Source organism: Pseudorca crassidens, chromosome 9 (genome assembly GCF_039906515.1).
Source record: "Pseudorca crassidens isolate mPseCra1 chromosome 9, mPseCra1.hap1, whole genome shotgun sequence".
In the NCBI taxonomy this organism is placed as follows: domain Eukaryota; kingdom Metazoa; phylum Chordata; class Mammalia; order Artiodactyla; family Delphinidae; genus Pseudorca; species Pseudorca crassidens.
In genome coordinates, this window is record NC_090304.1 from 57151490 (window position 1) to 57164770 (window position 13281).

Genomic DNA, 13281 nt, shown 5'->3' on the forward strand with positions numbered 1-13281 from the left:
AATTGCTGTGAAGGTGAAAGGAAAGAATATATTTTATGAGCTGCTTGGTACTGACTCAAATTTACTACCAGAGGGTAGCCTTCTACAGTGGTATCATCAGCGTCATTTGCAGTGTACATTAAGGTTCTCGCTGAGAAAGTGAAGTACGGAGATTTCTTGAGGGAGTTGAGAAGTCTGAGCTTTTGCTCTGGTTGGGGGGTGGGGGTGTCGCTATGACTGAACCTGCCCCGCACTCAACGGGCGGATGAGACTCAGGCTTGAAGGGGACACTTGGGGCAGAGCCTGGAACTGCGCTGAGCCCAAGTCTTTGGATTTAGTTCCGAGTTCTTTCTGCTAAATGGCCCTGTTGCTAAGTCGCAGCAGAAAATCCTGTAAGAGCAGGAGAGGCCCCTTCATGGCTTGTTCTTCTGTCGGCACTGCACTCCCAGACTAAAGGAGTCATCTTCTTGAGCCTAAAGTTAAGGGAATGAGCCCACGGGGCAGGTGATATCAGGCCGCCAGCAGGCCCTCCCTTAGGGCAGGGATCATTTCTCTCATCTCCATCCCCCAGCACCTGGCCCACAGGAGAGAAGAAGAAAAAGAGCCAAGGAAGGAGACAGACATAATTAGGATTATTACCGAAACAGTAACAGCTCCCACTTATTAAAAATTGTACCATGTGCATGACACAGTGGTACAGAGGAGTGGTACGGAGGATGAACATTCATTATGTCATTTAATCTCACAGCTTTTTAAGGAAGATAGTATCTCCATTTTATGGACTAGGACCTCAACACATAGTGACAAAGTAGATATTATTAACCTGATTTTGGATCTTTAGAAAACCAAGGCCCCAGAACAGTCCATCATTTTGCACCATTCATCATGGCAGCACCAAGATCCAAACCCAGGTCCGGGTCACTCCACACCCTGAGCTCTTCGCAGACTGCTGTCAGAACCCAGGGCAGGCTTCCATGCAGTCCTGATCAGAACATGCAGCTTCTGATCAAATCACTGCTGACAGAGCGGGCAAGGAAGTGACTCCACGCAGTGGAAGACCCACCACCTTGCCCTTCATACTCAAACCCTCGTTAAGGATCCAGGGAGCGAAATCACCCCAGGGTCGCCAGCCTGTTCAACTCCTCTGCTGAGGTGCGCAGGCAGCCCTGCCCTGGCAGAAACATGTCAGCCGGGGAAAGCTGGGAAAGTGCCTGTCATTTCCCGAGAGGGGGCGGAACGCTGGCCTAGAGCTCTGCTGGGTTTCCTTTCTCTGTGGTGCTTGCATCCAAGTGCCAAGACTATTCCCAAGGCTATCTAAAGCATTTCTATAAAAAGGTGTCTCCACTTAGCCAAGGACCAGCCTCTCACGTATGAGGCCTTGTCCGCTCCTTCCTGTACCAACCATCAAAGGGGGCCAAAGGAAACACGGGTCTGGTTCACGCTTGGGAGCTCCAGAAGGAGAAGGTGCCTGTTGCTAGGTTCCATTTCCATAGCTATTAGAAAACGTCCTGTTGCAAGGCTCTGTGAGGCACCCTCCCACTGCCTGATTTCCTTTGGCATATCAACCACGTACCTGGGTTTTTTTTTTTTTTTCAATGATCAAAGTCAATTAGGAGGTGGTCCCCACTGTACCGCTAAATGGAGTTTTAATTTGTGTGTATATTATTAGGATAGGCCTTTCCCTCTGGAACAGTCACTTCAGCGGGAAGAATGAGGGTGGACAGCTTAACGCAGAGTCCGCCACCCAGATTTGTAACTAGGGATGATATTTCTTTATAATGAGAAGCATTCTGAAAGAGCATTTTAAACTCTCACAGAACAGAGTGTGTGATGTCCCTCCTTTACTCTCCACAGCTTCCCAGCCTCCTGCCCACTGGAGCGTTTTCTAGCTCTTTGGGATCATACTACGTTTTCCTGCCTCTCTGCCCTGTCTGTGCACAGAGCCAGGCACACAATACGCACAAGTTCTCTGATATGCAGGGACCCCTGGTTTGGCTCAGTCCTTAGATTAGGAAGTTTAAAGCAGCACAGAGTTCCAGGAACCATGATGATGATGATGGTGATGATGGTGATGATGATGAATGTGGTGGTGATGGTGATGATGATGATGGTGATGATGATGGGGATGGTGATGGTGATGGTGATGGTGATGATGATGGTGATGATGAGGATGATGGTGAATGTGGTGGTGATGGTGATGGTGATGATGGTGATGATGATGGTGATGGTGATGATGGGGATGGGGATGGTGATGGTGATGATGAGGATGATGGTGAATGTGGTGGTGATGGTGATGATGATGATGGTGATGATGATGGGGATGTTGATGGTGGTGATGTTGATGATGATGGTGATGATGATGGTGATGATGGTGATGATGAGGATGATGATGAATGTGGTGGTGATAAAAGCCACTGTTATTAATAGTACCAAGCACTGGGCTTTGTGCTTGATAAACACACTATCACTCAATCCTTGCAAAGCTCTAGGAGGTCGGTACTATTATTATCCTCATTTGCAAGATGAGGAAACTAAGCCTCCAGGAGGTTCAACAACTTGCCCAAGATCACAAATTTAATAAGAGGCAGAGGGTCACTTCAGATCTGAGCCAAATCCAGATTGCGCAGAATCTGTCCCTAACCCCTGTACACGCTGCCTTTCTGATTAGATGTAAAACTGTGGAAATGACAGAAATGGAAAATAAAAAAGGAAATCTCATAAGTTTATGGCCCTGCCTTACCGCTCAAAGTTTGTTAGTGATATTTTCCTGAGGATAGAAACTTGAGCATTTGAAACACTTGCTGAGCACAGTACCTGACGTTCCTCATTGCTTCTCCCTGCCCAGGAATCTCTGTCTGTGTAGGTTTCTCCTGTCCCTTGAACACACAGCCTCCAGGCTTCGTTGATGTAACATCTCTACGTGGAACGGCCACTGCCTTTCCTATTTTTTTTCTTTTTTTTGCGGTACGTGGGCCTCTCACTGTTGTGGCCTCTGCATCAGCTGGTAGACTCTCAACCACTGAGCCACCAGGGAAGCCCGCCTTTCCTATTTTTAAAATCATTCTCCCATCCTTCAAGGCCTACTTCAAACCTTAACTCTTCTGTGAGGATTTCCACCATTGCCCCAAGCCAGAAATGCCGTCTGCTCTCCCCTCCCCAGCCCCGGTTCCTGACCACTACTTCAGAACCTGTCCCATGCACACCGCCTTGACAGTCCATATCCAGGTGCTTCCCATCCGTCCCTTGCTGGCTCTGTTGTCCACCTATGTAGCCAGCAGAGCAGATCTGCAGAGATAGCTGGACTCCCAGCTCTGGCCCTTACCAGCTATGCATCTGCAAATAAGTCACCTAACCACTCTGACCCTCAGTTTTTTCATCTGTAGAAAGGGAAAGAATACAAAACCATCTCCCAGGTTCTTATAAATTAAATTTAAGGCAAGTCCTTTTGAAGTGTATTGAAAATATAAGACATCATTCTTATGTTGCTTAAAAGTTAATCAATGAAAGAAAGAACACCCGAAGTTTAATACACAGACTAATGCAAAGATTTACATGTGAAACTTTCTACACAGCCCCAGACCGATACCATTAGGGGTAATCACAGTACAATCGAATGGACTTAATGCTCTACAGAAAAGTGAGGAGGCATAAACAAGCAAAAGAAGAGTTTCCAGTTTTCAGGTAAAGAAAAATGCTACTTCTCCTAAAATTCTCATTTAATCTTCATTACCCCCAACTGCATCTCCTCTCAAATACCTTTTTTTTTGCAACCATACTGGGTGGTGTCATGCGTGTACTCACACACAGAGCCTCCTACACTAAGACACACATAGGAGTCCAATGAGTCTGTCTTGCTGTAGAATTCTACAGATGGCCTGAGCGGTAAACTTTAGGACCATGTGATGAAATGCAGGCCTCAGCTCAATTAACGATACTGGCATTTTTTCTCTTCCCCCACTGGGGGCTGTGAACAAAATCCTAACTCCAGGCTCAAAGGCGCAATACATCTAGCTGTTTGCCACACACCAGCAGGAAAGGCTCCCTCCAAAATGTAATGTTACGTGGGTGACAATCCAATGCCACGGCACATGAAGCCTGGAGAACAGGTGAATCAGATAACACAAAGGGCTAGTGCTCAATAAGCGATGTGTATCGAGGTCCCCTGATGACATCTGGGCCTGCTTTGCTCTCCAATCCTGAAGCACTCTGGGTGCAAACCACAGCTCCACTCTATGCCACAGGTACATAGCAATCCTGGTACAGTGCGTGGCCCAGAGCAGATGGACGCTAACTTTTCTTCCTTAGGAAAATAAGGTGTTTTCTCTCTTTAGTAAGGAGCTCTGTGCATCCACTCAGCAGTTCAGATCAGGTGAACCATCCCAGCCCTGCTCGAGCACCACTCCAGCCCCACTCCAGCCCCACTCCAGCTATGGGAATCGTAGAGCACAGTGGGAAGAGGGCAGGCTCCGGGGGCAAATCCTGGCTCTCACACTCACTAGTGACGTGGGCCTTGAACAACTGACTTAATTTCCTCAGGTCTCAGTTCTCATCTATGAGATGGAAATAAAACTAGAATGGTACCTAGCACATGGCTGGTACTTGACAAATGTTTGTTGGATAGGTAGGATTGTTAAGAAGATTAAATGAGAAATATATATAACACTCAGAACATGCCTGGAACATGGTTAGCTCTCATCACATGTGAGCTGCCACCTCTGTTAAATCAGGGTAGGTCGTGGGAGGGAAGCTGGGAGCAGGGGCAGGAGAAAGCCCCAGACAGGATAGCAAAGCACCCCCTTGTTTGCTCTGAGCCTTGGGTACGGAGCACAGTGGCAGAGAAAGACATCAGAGGAGGGCTCTGAGAGCTGGCATGGTCTACATAAGGAACATAGGACTTGGAATCAGAAAATCTGGTTGCTAGGCCCAGCCTCTATTACTTACCAGTCATTCCAGGTAAACAAGTAATTTAACTGCAGCAGGCCCAGCTTCCACATGTGGGGCTTGCAGTGAATAATCCTACACAGTGCAGAGACCGCTGGAGAGGACCGATGGGTTTGACAGGCCTCACATGAAGGCAAGGGGTTTATCATGTATCTGCCCAGTGGAGCCTCTGTTCTAAGGGGGAAGGCAGCCAGCGTCCTCCTGCAGTGCCTGTGGTTTCCATAGTTCTACATTCAAGAGCCTTCAGTAAAAGAGAGCCTGAGGCCCGCAGCAGATCCAATGCACAGATGGATAGTTTAATGCACAGTCTTCTGACACACGTGCCAAAAAAATAGCCAACATTCCTATCTATTGTCCTTTGCCTTTGTCTGGACTGTTCCATCTTCCAGAAAACCATCCCTAGCTTCTCTTTTAACATCTTACTTGATGTACAAGGCTCAGTGCCTTGGGGAAATTTACCTGATCTTCCTGGTTACAATGAATTGCTCTCTCCTTCAGGCTCCCACAGGGGTAAAGTTCAAACTCCAGTAACATGCTTTTATCGTCTGTCTACTATTGCCTTGGGCTCCTTACACATCTGGCTGTCTATGAAACCACGGAAGACTCAAAGCAGTGATGCTAGCTTATCTGGCTTTGTCTGTCCCTGTAGCCCGGGACACAATCCAAAAGGCAGGCTCAGTGAATGCTCCCCAGTGTCTCAAACCTGAGCTTGGGGAAGCTCCCTCTACTTCATCCCAGATTACCTGAAATCCCTGCATCTGCAGATGGCCCTTGGCTGCTGAACCTTGGTTTCAAATCTCTGGGTGATCCAGCTGCCTGGAAGGGTGAGATCTGTATTTCCTCAGCACCCACCCCACCATGGACCACTCACCGAACTGGACCCTTTGCAGATGTTCTGTCACTTAAACACCTCTTGCATATTAATGGACAAAATTATCCATGAGGAAACCAAGATGCAGAGAGATGGAAAAACCTGTGTGAGCACGGCTGGAGGGCGAAGTCTGTGCTTTTGCTATTAGACTGTACTGCTGTCTTTAGGAGGATGAAGCCTTTAAGTTGTGGCTTTGTTGTTTTACTGATGGAAGGAAAAAAATACTGTGTTTCTTTACTGCCATCTCACTCCCTCTCCCCTTTCCCACCCCTCCCTTTTTTTTACCCCTGAAATGAAGAGCCGCTTGGCGGGGTTTCCTCACCTCTGTCCCTAGCCTGCAGCAGGAAGCACAGCCCTGACTGGACGGACCTCCTCTCTGCAAGCTAGGTACTTAAGAGTGAAAAAACAGCCATCAGGGAGACGACTCTCACTTTCTCTCTGCATCGAAGTGCAATTAAATTATGTTATTTCACAGTAATTAGTTCAGAATAAAAACAAGGACTTGGGGACATGTTCTTTCCAAGAATGCTAAAAATCTGTAAAAATCGATTCCTCTTCCACACTCCCAGGGTGCGGCTGGGGAAGGATCACCCCAGCCACATAGCTGGGGCTACTCCCTGACCAACCATGGCTATGCTGCCTCTTTGGGGGCCTTGAAACTACCCACAGGAGAAGGCCCCCCGAGTCCTGGGACAGTGTGTTGTCTCTGGAGCTGTCATTGTTATAAAAAAATGAATATACTAATAAACTCGGGTCCTTTCTTTTTTGAGGCATTTCCAAACTCGGGACGGCTTGGCCCTCAAATTCAACACAACTTGTTTGCTAGGGGGAGAGGAAGACAGATGTCATTCACTAGTGGCTCTTATTAGAAAAGAACTAGGTGCCCGATTGTCATTGCATCCCCAGAACAGCCTATTACCTGCTTTCACAGAGGAAGAAACCGAGGCTCAGAGAGGGCAAGGTTCTCGCTTCAAGTCTCACAGGTGTGAGCAACAGACAAAGTCTGCGCCCTACAATGACTACATTTTGGAAGCCACCTCTGGTATTCCCTCCCTTAGTTTCCAGTAACCATTTTCACTCTCACATGATCTCCCAGCCTCTAGACTTTCCGCCTCTGTTCCCTCAGTTCGCTTCTGGTCCCGACGTCCCTCCTTTCTCTCCTGAACGCAGGTTACATCCTGCCACACCCTGGTACGAGAAGCTGTGGCTATAGCACTGGGCAAGACAGAAATTGCTTCCACCCCCATGGAGCTTACAGTCTGACAGTGGAGACAGAGCTGAGCGAATCCAAGACATAGTCCGCAGCTGCAGTGACCATGAGACCCCTGAGCACTATAAGAGCCTATGACTGGGTTCCTGGCTTACGGCGAAGGGGTCAGAGGAGCTTCGCTGAGGAAGGGACGTGTGAGCTAGGCTCTCGAAAGGGAACTGACTGGGAGAAGGCATGTGGTTCCTTCCAGGAATGAAGATCCCTTTACCTCTCTGGGTCTCGGGGCCACCTGTAACCTCCCCCGGCCCCCATTCATTAAACCAGCTGACCCACCAAGATCAGACACAAAGCTGCATGCTAGCAGCACTGTGGGGAAACTGGACACCTAGCTGGGAGCCCGGGGATTCAGTCCTTTCCTTCTGAGGAGCCCCTAGCAAGCAGTGAGTCACAAGAGCTTTAAACTGTCCATATCTTGTGACCCCCCAAAAAAATCCTGCTCAGGGGGACACACCCTCCCCAAAGTAAGTGAAAGAAGAAAACAGAAGAGGTTTTCTTTCATTCTGGTTACAGAAGTGCTATTTATAATAGCAAACAGTTGGCAACAAAGGAACACAATGATATAATAATGGCACAAATATGACAGAGCTATTAAACTTGACAAGAATGAGAATTTTGTGTCAATACTTAAAAATGTGTACAAAAAGATGGTCCCTGAAAAAGGCAGAAGAACATACACATGCTGACTCCACGGAGGCCTGTGGCTGTGATCCTCCAAGGAGGTCAAGTATAGCACACAGAGAACCCTAGAATGCTTCAGCTGTTTGCCCTCGTATCTTAAATTCTAAAACACTTTGATGTCTTAAAGTTTGAAGGTTATTGTAGGTAACACCTGATTTTGAATCCAGTAAATAAATCACTTCTTTACTACACATCTCAAAAACGGTACCAAAAACTACCGAGATGTGGAATGGATGAGTGGTGGCCCAAGGCTGAAGATGAAGAAACAGGACTGATTAAAAAAAATGGAACTTTTGGGGTGACAGAAGTGTTGTTTTTTTTTTTTTCTTTCCCTGGTACGCGGGCCTCTCACTGCTGTGGCCTCTCCCGTTGCGGAGCACAGGCTCCGGACACGCAGGCTCAGCGGCCATGGCTCACGGGCCCAGCCTCTCCACGGCATGTGGGATCTTCCCGGACCGGGGCACGAACCCGTCGGCAGGCGGACTCTCAACCACTGCGCCACCAGGGAAGCCCGTGTTCTGTGTTTTGGTGGTAGTGATGGTCACACAACTCTGTTTGTCAGAATTCATAGAATGGTACAACTAAAAACTGTTAATCTTCTGTATGCAAATGATATCTCAATAAATCTGCTTTTAAATACAAGCATTCAGGGCCTGATGGCTGAGTAGGTATACAGGCGAGGGAGACATGCCTGAGTGTGGTATGTGTCTCAATCCTAGTCTTGGGCCCTGAACACTGCTAGGACAAGAACTGAGAAGAGTGGGGATACTTCTCCTGGAGGGCAAATGATGTTATCCATTGGTCCTCCAGATCCACCCTATATCCTTCTCTACCCTGCTCTGTGCCCGGGGAGGCTGAGCCATACGGTCTGGACCAATGGGTCCGCTTGGGCTCTGGCTCTTGGTTGGGTTCAGTTACCAATGGGAGAAGATCAGAGGGTGGGGAGAGCATGAGGTCCGCAAGATGGACAATTTTCTCTCATGCTGAGCTGAAGCACGTTGAATGACTTAATCATTTCAGCTAGTCTTTTGTTTACTCCTGTTTTACAGGTTCAGAAACTCATCCGAAGAAGATTAAGTCCTCCTATGGGTGGCACAGATAGGAATGGCAGAAGGATAATGAGGACAAGATCCCCTGGTCTGTGGAGCTGGGGCACTTAAGAGTCGCCCCTCTCATTGCAGACACCGCTCTCGAGCAGCCCACTCCAGACAGGCAGCTGTCTTGTGAGGGAAGTCTTCTCCCAGAGCCGGAATCGGCCTTCCCATCATTTTCAGCCAGAGGGCCTTGTTCTGCCCTCGGCAATCTCACAGAGCAAGTCTGCCCCCTCCTCTGCGTGGTGGCGTTTCAGACCGCTGCAGGGGGCCACGCTAGCCTCCTCAAGTCCTCCTTTCGGGGGGCTGAAGGATATTTGTCTGGGGTCTGTCATAAGGAGAACAATCTATATATATCTTGCTATTAGCAATTCCTGCAGAGCAGCATGAAGGAATCAATCTTGGAGAGAAAGCCTTTAATACAGCATCCTGTATCTTTATCACTTTTTTCTCCACCTAAAAGATCAAGTTCAATCATCTCCGTTTCCCATTCTTTGAGCTATAAAGCTAAATCTATGGCTTCTGTCCAAAAGGCCTGATGTGAAGTCGAAGAAAAAGGGGAGAAAACGAGCCTTACTGCTCACTAATAACACCCAGGCCCAGAGTGCAATGGGCCTGTGCTTAGGAAGCAAATGGCATCTGAGATCCTGATGCTGCATGAGCTGTTCGAACCAGATGGGGATAACTGCGGGGCAGCAGCGGGTACAATCACCCTGGCCTCTATTTCTAATCCTTTCTCTACTCATTTCATGTCCATTTCCCCGGTACCTGAACCCCAGGACATAAAATGCGCATTTCTGCCACCGTGCTTGTGCCCACGCTATTCTGCCTAGAAAACCCTGGGCGGATTTTACCATCTTGCAAGGTCTTTTACTCAACCACATCTTACTGAGCACAGCTACCTTGGGGCAGGCTGAGTGTTAGGGGCTGAGTACACAGCAGAGAATAAGACATTAGGAGACAGGAGACCACACTCCCAAAGAGGAGGGAAGCCTAAGATCCCTTCTGCCTGGATTGCTGCTCTGCTGAAATCACGTGTGCACGTGTGCACGGTCAATGTCAGGGATCTTGAGGGGGCCTGCAAAAGTCTGTGCAAGTCACATGGAGTGCCCAAGTCCACCTCTGTCAACACTGCCCAGAAGACTTCAAGAGCTGGTTGACCCAGGCTCTTCCAGACCACGAACTGCAATAATATTCCAACCAGCAATGCTCTCTGGAAGCTGCCTTTTGAAAAGAGGCAATTAAGCTTCACAACATTCTCACTTATAAATTAAACTCATACCACCTCGAGCAAGGGTTCAGATTTTTTTTCCAATCCACAATCAGCTGCTGGTGGAGGTGAAAAATGTCACCTAGTTTAAAGAAAGAGTCCCTTATGGCTATGGGGCATGTTGGAAAGTTCCCCCGCAGTTACCAAGAGGCTGCTGCAGCACACACTTAGGACTCCACCCTCAATGTCCTGGTTCAACTTCCTATGGGCATCGCTCTACAGAGAGGGAAGGACCTAAGAGGATCACGTACTCCCACCCCATCCTGGGCTGAGATGCTGAGGTCCATAACAACTCTCTCCCAAGGCCACCAGCAAGGGACTCCTCCTCTGTCACGTGCCTTGTGTTTTTTCAACATCGTCTCTTTTAACCTGTACAACAGCCTCAAGGAGGAAGTATTCTTCTTCTTCCCGCTTTGCAGATAAGGAAACCAAAGCTCAAAAGGGTCACACAGGTGGAGAGTGGCAGAGCTGAGATTTCCACTGAATCCTGTCTTCTGATCAGAACACCGTGCTGCCTTAGAGAAATCATAGAGGATGAGGCACCCCCCACCAGGGGGGACCTGGACCTGACAATGAAAGAAATAGCTCCCAGGCACTCTTGGGTCTCTGTTTAAATGTAAAGCTCTTCCTGGTTTTTGTACTGTTAACAAGCCTTTTTGGTCTCCTATTCCAAAGGCCTATCTGGCTAAGACAGGTGCCTGACGAGTCCTCAAGATACAACTCCGTACTCTTCTGCAGTACTCAGTATCTGCTTTTTACATAGGGATTCAGAACACGAGGGAAGCTGTCAGTTTTCTCTGGATAGAGGCAACTGGCAGTGAAGCAAAAATCAACTTTTGTCCTAGTTAAAGAAATGACGTGAGTTGTTTTTTGGGTAACGATTCTCCTTGCAGCCGCCTCCCTGGAACAGTGAGACATCCCTACAAGTGCTTTCTGACAGGGCCCCCTGATTGTTCTGTCAGCTGCCCTTGTGACTAATGCAGGCTGGGAAGCTCGCAGGCACTGTCATGAAACAACACTGGCCCAAGTTCTCACTCAAGACTTACTCTTTTCCATGGGATGCTAAAAGTACTAATAATACTGTTAATAACCACAATAGTATCAAACTTTTACTGAGAGCCAACTCTGTGCCAGGCAATGGGATAGGTGCTTTATGCAAATTATCTTACTGGAACATCACAAAACCCTGTGAAACGGCCACTATTATTATCCCCATTTTACAGATGGGTAAACTGAGGCTGAGAGCGGTTAAATAAACTTGCCTAAGGTCAGAAAGCATGTAAGCAGCAGAGCTGAGATTTGAAAGCAGGCAGCCTTATTTCAGAACCCACGCTCTCAACCCTGATGCTACCCTCAGTTTCCTCGCCTATAAAATGGGCCTAATCATTCCAGCCACATCCATTATAAGAGCCATAAGGAAAGTGGAAACTGAAGTTCAGAGAAGTTAAGCAACTTGATCAAGTTTACACAGCCAGCAAGGGACGGAGCCAGGGCCTGAATGGGGTCTTTTGATCCTCCATTATGTGACCTACAGTGTAGTGGCTGAGAGTATGACCTTTGAAATCCTATGTCATTCACTCGTTGTGTGACCCTGGCAAGTTGTTAACTTCTCTGAGCTTTAGTTTCCTCTTCCAGGAAACACAGAACTGTTACGAGTGTTCAGAGAGATGATACGTGTATAGTAATGGCTTGGATCGATGCTAAGTGCATAGTAAAGATTTAGAATACCAGATACAAGGAGGGAAAGTTACAGTATAAGGCTTAAGACTGTGAGCACAAAAGAGAAAAAAAAAATTAAAAGTACCAGCTCAAGAGGCTGAGTGCACAGTCCTGTCATTTACTGTATGGAGGTGGGTGAGTTCCCTAAGCTCACTGGGTCTCCACGTCCTCATCTGTAAACTGGGGATAATAACCCAGAGGTGCTGGGAGATTTCAATAAGAAAACACAAGCAAAGTGCTTAGAACAGTCAGGGTCATGTTGACAGGGCACACTCAAAGCAAACTGCTCAGGCTTCCCTGGTGGCGCAGTGGCTGAGAGTCCGCCTGCCGATGCAGGGGACACGGGTTCATGCCCCGGTCCAGGAGGATCCCACATGCCGCGGAGCGGCTGGGCCCGTGAGCCATGGCCGCTGAGCCTGCGCGTCCGGAGCCTGTGCTCCGCAAGGGGAGAGGCCACAACAGTGAGAGGCCCGCGTACCGCAAAAAAAAAAAATAAAAAGCAAACTGCTCTGATTATTAATGATAAAAAGTGACCCCTGTTATTTCTACTACTCTCAACCACACTGCTTTTTTGGGTGAAAATGTTTTTAAAACAATTAAATGCTATCAAATAAAGCATTATGGCCATGGCTGCTCAAGTTTCATGGTTTGACTTACAACTAACTTTCCCCTCACATCATTCTCTCCCCATTTTGTTCTGCAAACAGATTTCTTTTCTTCGGAAAAGCAGAGGCAGGGTATTCAAATGGAGACTAAAAGGACCCGAAAACCTTCATAGGGAGAGTGGGTGACTAAAGCAAGGCACTCACCCCAATGGCGGCCTCTCTGAACGGGTGCCCTTCAGAGGCAAAAACACACATCGTCTCTCGGAAGAGATCTCCCAGGCTCAGTGAGGGTCCTCCCTGGATTCCCAGCCCAGGCCAGAGCAACCCGTAACACCCCAGGGGACCAGAAGACGGCCCAAAGGCAAGGCCCTGGGTCCCGCAGCCTTTGTGGGTGGTTAAGTGCTGACTCCAATTTCTCTATCTTCCTATGAAAATAACTGCACACGTCTCTACAAATGAAAGGCCACTGGTTGCTTGTTTCCCAAAAAACTTTCCAACTAAGAAACTGAATGTTAAGTGGATCTGTCAGAGTTCTGTCCAGACATGGCAGCCCTGAGCAGACACCAGAGAAAGAACACATCTTTCCCGCCCTCTGTTTTCCACTCCCCCTCTGCTGGTGAGGTGATTCAATCCTTATCTGGAACCTGATAGGATGTAGAAAATAATTACAAATGAAAAGGTTATTCATAATTTTTAAATGAGCTAATTAGTAAACCCAGTCAGACTTGCTCATTACAGTAATTAATAATTGATTATCCTTGAAATGAAACACAATTTTCATCAAAAATCTAATTAAATATCTGTGCTTTTTGCCTGTTGATGAGTTGGTCTGCTAGCAGTGTCTTTGTTAAGGATAG

At 47.7% G+C, this 13281-nt stretch overlaps 1 protein-coding gene across 8 annotated transcripts in view; it reads right to left on the minus strand.

Annotated features, from left to right (window-relative positions):
* The window catches only part of TENM4 (teneurin transmembrane protein 4), a 741722-nt gene that overhangs the window by 207817 nt on the left and 520624 nt on the right, over positions 1-13281 (minus strand). The gene's annotated exons all lie outside the window — the stretch shown is intronic.